This window comes from Phacochoerus africanus, chromosome 10, assembly GCF_016906955.1.
Source record: "Phacochoerus africanus isolate WHEZ1 chromosome 10, ROS_Pafr_v1, whole genome shotgun sequence".
NCBI classification, from domain to species: domain Eukaryota; kingdom Metazoa; phylum Chordata; class Mammalia; order Artiodactyla; family Suidae; genus Phacochoerus; species Phacochoerus africanus.
In genome coordinates, this window is record NC_062553.1 from 59,488,016 (window position 1) to 59,495,919 (window position 7,904).

A 7,904-nucleotide genomic window follows, 5' to 3' on the forward strand; every position below is an offset into this window, starting at 1 on the left:
CCTCTAAATGATGAGAAAGCTGCTATGAAATTTGTCATATCTCTATTTGAACACATTTATTATTTCTTTCCCATCCTGTATGCTCACGATTTTCTTGAGCAAACTATGGAGCTGACCTTTGGGTCTGTAGAATTTAATGTCAAATCCTTTTCAATTTTAATAAGATAATAATGACAACATTTTCAGACACAACAGCAAATTCTCAAATTGAAACAGCAAATTCTCAAATTGAAATTATCAATAGATGAAAAATGAATTACATATTTTATTACCAAAATTTTCTTTTTATGTTAATTTCCCAATAAAAAGCATGTTAATCTCAAACTGAAGATAGAAAGAATAATGAAAAAAGTCCTATCTTATCTTATGAAAAGATTAAAATGAAATTCAGCTTTCAAACAGAGCTGAAAATAATCAAGTCTTTCATATTCACCCAAGTCTAATACGTAAAAGTAAACCTCCACTGCCTTTAAAAAATATGAAATAGGGACTAATGTTGCAGGCCTATTGCTAATAAACAAATGCGTATATTCCAATTTGGTAAAAGTTTTTTAAAGTAGAGCTGAGAAATTATATTCAAACATTTTGAACTACTAATACTCATCATAGCTAAAAGAGCCAAGAGCAAAAGCATGTATTACATACATATTGATAGTATTCAGGATAAATACTGGGAGAAAATTATTCTCTTTATGATTCTTAAAATTAAACATCTTTAAGTCTTTTTGCATGAATTATATCTTTCAAAATCAAGAGAATTATGCTGCATAGAGCATATAATTTTATACTGATAGGATGTTTTTCATCCAAAATTTTTGATGAAATATACCAATATTTACCCAATTTTATGATCAAAATTTTTTATCAATGCCTATTGTCAGATTCTCAGATGAGAGTATTCTAAAGTTTTAGAAGCAAGTAAATTTGAGACTGAAATTAAGGTCATTTTTAATCCAAGCCAAGTAAAAACAGAAGTAATATCATTAAGGTGAGTTCCCATTGTGGCTCAGTGGGTTAAGCACCCAACTATATCCATGAGGATGTGGGTTGGATCGCTGTCTTCACTAAGTGGGTTAAGGACCCGGCATTGCCGTGAGCTGCAGTATAGGTCACAGATGCAGTCTGGGTCCCTTATTGCTGTGGCTGTGGTGTAGGCTGGCAGCTACAGCTCCCATTTGTCCCCTAGCCTGGGAACTTCCATATGCTGCAGGTGCAGCCCTTTTTTAAAAAGTAGTATTAAGAAATCTGAGTTTTCACATACTTACCACTTACTATGAGGCAGGCATTGTTCAGTGTTTTACAAATACATCTAATTTAAATCACATAATAAACATGTGAATCATGTGAATAATCACGTATGATGTATGTACCATTTTTATTATCCACAATTTATAGATGAGGAAACTGAGACACAGAGAGCTTAGGCTGGCCAGGAACATACAACTAGTGAATAAAAGATTACAGGTCTGACCCAGGCAGTGTGACTTTTGAGGCCATGGACTTAACTACTGCACAATTCAGTTAATTCATTAAGAAAAACTGCAGACATCTAGAGAAAATTAAAATTAAGTTTGTATAAGAGGACAAAAGACAATTTATTACATATAATAAAATTAACATAGCACTTTCTCTCTCTCTCTCAAGGCACTTATTTCACTCTATCTACTATCACAGATCTTTTTTACATATCTCTCCTTATATAAGTATACATCAAGACCCTAAGTCCCTTGACACAAAGAGCAGGCCTGATTTTTTTTTTTTTTTGTATTCTCCAAACTTCCTAGAAAGTCTTACATATTCTTTAAGCATTCATTTAGCATTTTGAGATGTTAGAACATAAATCTCCTTCATTAAGAAACAGGATAAAATAAAAATAGAGTTAACACAAAGTACACAGTTGCCTTCAGAGTTTATAACCAAAATGAGACTTTAAAGACTCCAATAACCCAAATATGTTTAAATTCAAGAAGTGAGGTACCTTTTCACATCCAGTCTCAAGACTATAAATTGTTTCAATAGCAGTTATTGGCCACTCACTTCTGTTTTTTATTCATTATTCTCTCTCACAAAAGCCATTAATTAGGTTATGTTTAATCTTCATTTTAAAATGGAAAGAAATAAAATGAATGGATTACTTGGAACTTCCATTGTAGCTCAGTGAGTTAAGAACCCAACTAGTATCCATAAGGAGGTGGGTTCAATCCCTGGCCTCAGTGAGTTAAGGATCTGGTGTTGCCACAAGCTGAAGCATAAGCCAAAGATTTGGCTTGGATACGACAGTGGCTGTAGCCTAGGCCAGCAGCTGCAGTTCTGATTGGACCCCTAGCCTGGGAACCTCAAGATGCCTCAAGTGTGGCCCTAAAAAGAAGAAACAATAACAAATAAACAAAAAAATTAATGAGTTACTTGTGGAAGTTCACAAAACAGCTCAATGACATAATTGGTACTTTAAGAATTTAAAAAATCTTAATTTCTTCTCCACTGCTTTTATTTAACCCTGCTCTTAACAGAAGTAATTCTAGTCATTATAACTGGTTTATTATGAAAATTAAATACTTAGGAATAAAACTGACAAAGGACATGAAAAACTTATATGCTGAGAACTATAAAGAAATTAAAGAGGATTCAAAGAAATTTAGAGATGTTCCATGCTCCTGGATTAGAAGAATTAATATTGTAAAAATTGCCATACTACCCAAAGCAATCTACAAATTCAATGCAATCCCTATCAAATTACCCATGACATTTTTCACAGAAATACAACAAACAATCCAAGAATTTATATGGAACCATAAAAGACCCAGAAGTGCCAAAGCAATCCTAAGGAACAAAAACCAAGCAGGAGGCGTAACTCTCCCAGACTTCAGACAGTATTACAAAGCTACAGTAATCAAAGTACTGTGGTACTGGTACCAAAACAGACATACAAACCAATGGAGCAGAATAGAGAACCCAGAAATAAACCCAGACACCTATGGTCAATCAATCTTTGACAAAGGAGGCAAAACCACAAAAGGGGAAAAGTCCCTTCAGCAAGTGGTACTGGGAAAACTGGACAGCTGCATGTAAATCAGTGAAATTAGAACACATCTTCACACTATGCACAAAATTAAACTCAAAATGTCTTAAAGAGTTAAACATAAGATAAAACACCATCAAACTCCTAGAACAGAACATGGCAAAACATTCTCTGACATGAACCATACAAATGTTTTCTTAGGTCAGTCTCCCTAGGCAATAGACATAAAAACAAAAATAAATGAATGGGACCTAACCAAACTTGCAAGGCCTTGCACAGCAAAAGAAATCATAAAAAAAAAAAAAAAAGAGAGAGAGAGACAGACAGAAAGAGAGAGAGACAACCTAGGAATGGGAAAAAATAATTTCAAACAATGAAACTGACAAGGGCTTAACCTCCAAAATATACAATCAACTTATACAACTCAATAGTAAAAAAAAAACAAACAAATAACCCAATTGAAAAATGGGCAGAAGACCTGAATAGACATTTCTTCAAAGAAGATATACAGATGGCCAACAAGCACATGAAAAAATGCTCTACATTACTAATTGTTAGTGAAATGCAAATCAAAACTACAATGAGATATCACCTAAACTGGTCAGAATGGCCATCATTTAGAAGTCAACGAATAACGAACGCTGGAAAGGGTGTGGAGAAAAGGGTACCATCCTTCACATTACTAAGAATGTGAACTGGTACAACCACTATGGAAAACAGTATGGAGGTACCTCAGAAAATTAAATATAGAACCCAGCAATCTCACTCCTAGGCATATATCCAGACAAAATTTTTCTTGAAAAAGATACATGCACCCCAATGTTCGTAGCAGCACTATTCACAATAACCAAGACATGGAAACAACATATGAATGGATTAAGAAGATGTGGTATATATACACAATGGAATACTACTCAGCCATAAAAAAGGGCAAACTAATGTCATTTGCAGAAACATGGATGGAACTAGAAACTCTCATACTAAGTGAAGTAAGTCAGAAAAAGAAATACAAATACCATATAACATCACTTATACCTGGAGTCTAATATGTGGCATAAATGACCCTATCTACAGAAAAAAAACAAACTCACGGACATGGAGAACAGATATATGGTTACTAAGGGGTAGTGGGAAGGAGTGGGATGGACTAGGAGTTTGGGGTTGGTAGATGTAAACTGTTGCATTTGGAGTGGATGGGTGATAGGATCCTGCTGTATAGCACAGGGAACTATATCTAGTCACTTGTGATGGAACACGATGGAAGTTAATGTGAGAAAAGAATGTGTGTATATGTGTGTGTGTGCGTGTGTGTGTGTGTGAGACTGGGTCACTCTGCTGCATAGCAGAAATTGACAAAACATTTTAAATCAACTGTAATAATTTTTTTAAAAAAATAAAGCTAGACAGCACTAAATTCATTAATTAATTAATTAAAATGAGTGGCAACAGTCATCTGTAGTTGCAGCCCAAATTTAGTTGTATAAATAAAAGGCCAAAGGGATTTAGAGATGCCCAGTCTGATCATAGACAGTCAAGTGTGACTTTCCCTATGGAAAGTGTAATTGAACTATTTGTACTGGTTCCTTCTGTATGGGCAGAACAGAGCAGTATCTGCCTGGAGATAAGACCCAAAGAGAATCCCAGAGCAAGGTAAAGTTAGTGTGATGCAAGTTCTCCCAGCTGATGAGAAACTTGGAGAGATGTTCCTATCTTTTGAAGCCATTTTCCATCATGTCTACCATGAATCTTTTAAAGCTTTGATCAATTCTAAAATCCAGAAGTATCTGAAGTAAGAGTCTTAAAATTACTGTAGGCAAGGCAGTATTAAGTTTTAGATGTTACTGTGCATTCATGAACTCAGACTTGGCTGTTCATATTGTTTTCATGCCTGTGTATAAAACACCATAACCTGGCTTTTCCAATAAGTTTGCAATAAAAATTCAAAGTGTCAAAAACTGGTTTATTGCATTACAATGCATACATAAATATATATATATATATATATATATATATATATATATACACACACACACACACACATACATATTTATTAAATATTTGATTGTGGATACCTGAATACATAAGATTTTTCAAGAAACTGGGAGGATCAAAAATTCTTTTTTCACTCCTAACCACACAAAACCAAAAACTGAATCCAATTTCCTTCATTTTGTTATTTACTTAAATGTGCCCTGTTCTGAACTTGACTTTGATGTCCATGATGCTACATAAACTGTTAGAGGAGTTAGTGATAGACTTCAAAGCAAGTGCAAGAGAAAAGCATGTAAATATAATATGCCTAAGGAAACAAAAGACCAGCCTACATATTAAGCATGATTTCAAAATAAAACACGTGGGTTCAGGTTGTCTGGCTCCTTATCATTACCTGAGGGAAAAATGACGATTCCCTATAAACATTCAGTACCTATAAGAAGCTGTAACAAAATATTGTTCCGAGATATCTACTGATTATGAAATTAACTTCATGGGGGAAAAACTGAATGCATATTGCACCGAAGACAGAAGAAGCACTTACAGGGTACATAAAATCTTACTGGATCAGTGATAAATATTTGTGCTTCAGCAATCTTAACTGTTTTACAGACTACCTTCCATGAGAATATTTACAAAATACATAGATAACTTATTAATCAATAGTAAAACACAATTCTAAATCAAGTAGCATGAAATGTGTGCAAATCAGCCACCGTGAAAAGCATTTAATTAATGGAATAATTTCTCATTCAAAAATTACCTTCCCTGAATAAAATTCTCTCTATACAGAGACAACATTTATGAGGCACATATAGACTGGAAGGCTCTTGTTCAGAAAAGAATGTTGCATAAATAAAAAGTATTTTGCTTTTGATACTAATCACATTTTAAAATTCATTGAGGTACACATTAAATATTGAATAGAAAGCTTTTATTATTTATGACAGTCAGATATCTACATTTATTTCTTCTGATTCCCGAAAATTTAATTATTTTTTGTTATTCTTAGCTCTTACCATTTCTGCCTATCAGATTCTACTCTGGGGCTACTGGTTCACAAGAATGTCAAGGAGCTACTTAACTTTCCACTTAATACTCATGCAGTTAATTTGGAATGATGAGGACATGCTTGTTATTTTACAAATGAATTATTCATTACTAAAGACAACACTATACTTGAATACAAGCAAGTAGTATTAATCAAGGAAGACTTATGGCCATAAAGCCAACATATTTAAAAACCTAAAGAGAGAAGATAGGAACACGCAATTTTTAAAAATGCAATTACCTGAAGAATAGACAAAAAAACCTAATGTATCTTGAATTCTTTCTCAAACATCATATACAAGTCATGACATTTCACAAATGTCAAATTTCTAAGGATTTAAATTCTTATTACACCAATACAACTTTGCGGTCTTTCTATAAACTATCACCTAGTCACACCTCAACATTCAAAACTAAATTTGGCTTTCTCATCTCTACTTCAGATTTAATAGACCACAAAATTATGATTCAAATTCTCTCCCAAGCAAATTCTTTATGACTAATAAAGCAGAACAACAGCTTAAAATATATCAGTCCCCGGTTGTTTGAATAATCTTATTCAAATTGAACAATAATATTAAATTATTAAATAGCTGAAGAACTTCAAATACTGATCTAAGTGCTTTGGGTCATACTGTTTTTATTTGGAGCCAGAATGATGATGATGACGATGGTGCTGATGATGGTTATGGTGACAATGACGATGGTAGTGATGACGACGGTGATGATGGTTAGTTACAGCCACAGAGAAGCAAGCCTGAAAGCACTGTATATCTCGTCTCACATAAGAACTGTGAGGTAGGTATTGTGCATGTCTTCCCACTGAGAAAACGATGGCTCAAAGAACGTGTGCAACTTCAGTATGAGATCCAGTGTGAGATTGAATCGGTACTTAACCAAGATCTGTTTAACCCAAAGTTGTATTATTTTATTTTCCTGTCCTATTTTTGAGGGGTTGTACTTTAAAATCAAACTTGATAATCAAAATGATTACATTTATCTTTGCTCACTTCAATATCCCACAAAAATTACAATAAAGGGGCAAAAGCACAAACTCTGGAAAACCAAGGACCGAGAGGTAAATATTTGGAAAATGAAGAGCCAGTGGAGGGTAGTTGCCATGGCAGCTATGACAAAATAAGTTTCCAAAAGAAAGCCAAAAAAAAAGATTAAGGCCAAATTATGGGTCACGGTTTTTTAAAAAAGATAATAGAATAAAAATCTTCAAAAGATTGAAAACTTTAAAATTTTCTCTTAACTCCCCCTCCATAAAGGTCCCATTTAGAAAATTACTTTATCGCAACCTATCAGTTTTAGAGAGGTTGAAAATGAAAAAAAAATTAGTCTTAGGAATATGGACACAGTTTAGGGTAGAAAAAAAGATGCTATCCTGAAAAAAAGGAGATGTAAAATTACATCTGAAATGATGAAGTCCCTCTCTGGGCCATCTAACTCAAGCTCTCTGAATGTTACCAAGGTGTCTGCCATCCCACCAAGACCACCAAATAAATCTGCACTTGCCATGCCATAGACAAGAGCTGGGATTTTTTTTCTCTGGAATAACTGACCAGCTCTGGAAAAAAGCCCTTCAGTTATAGAAGTTTGGTTCCTGGAGTTCCCGTAGTGGTGCAGTGGTTAAGGAATCTGACTAGGAACCATGAGGTTGCAGGTTCGGTTCCTGGCCTTGCTCAGTGGGTTTAGGACCCGGCGTTGCCTTGAGCTGTGCTGTAGGTTGCAGACCCTGCTTGGATCCCGCGTTGCTGTGGCTGTGGTGTAGGCCGGCGGCTACAGCTCCAATTCAGACCCCTAGCCTGGGAAACTCCATATGCCGTGGGAGCGGCCC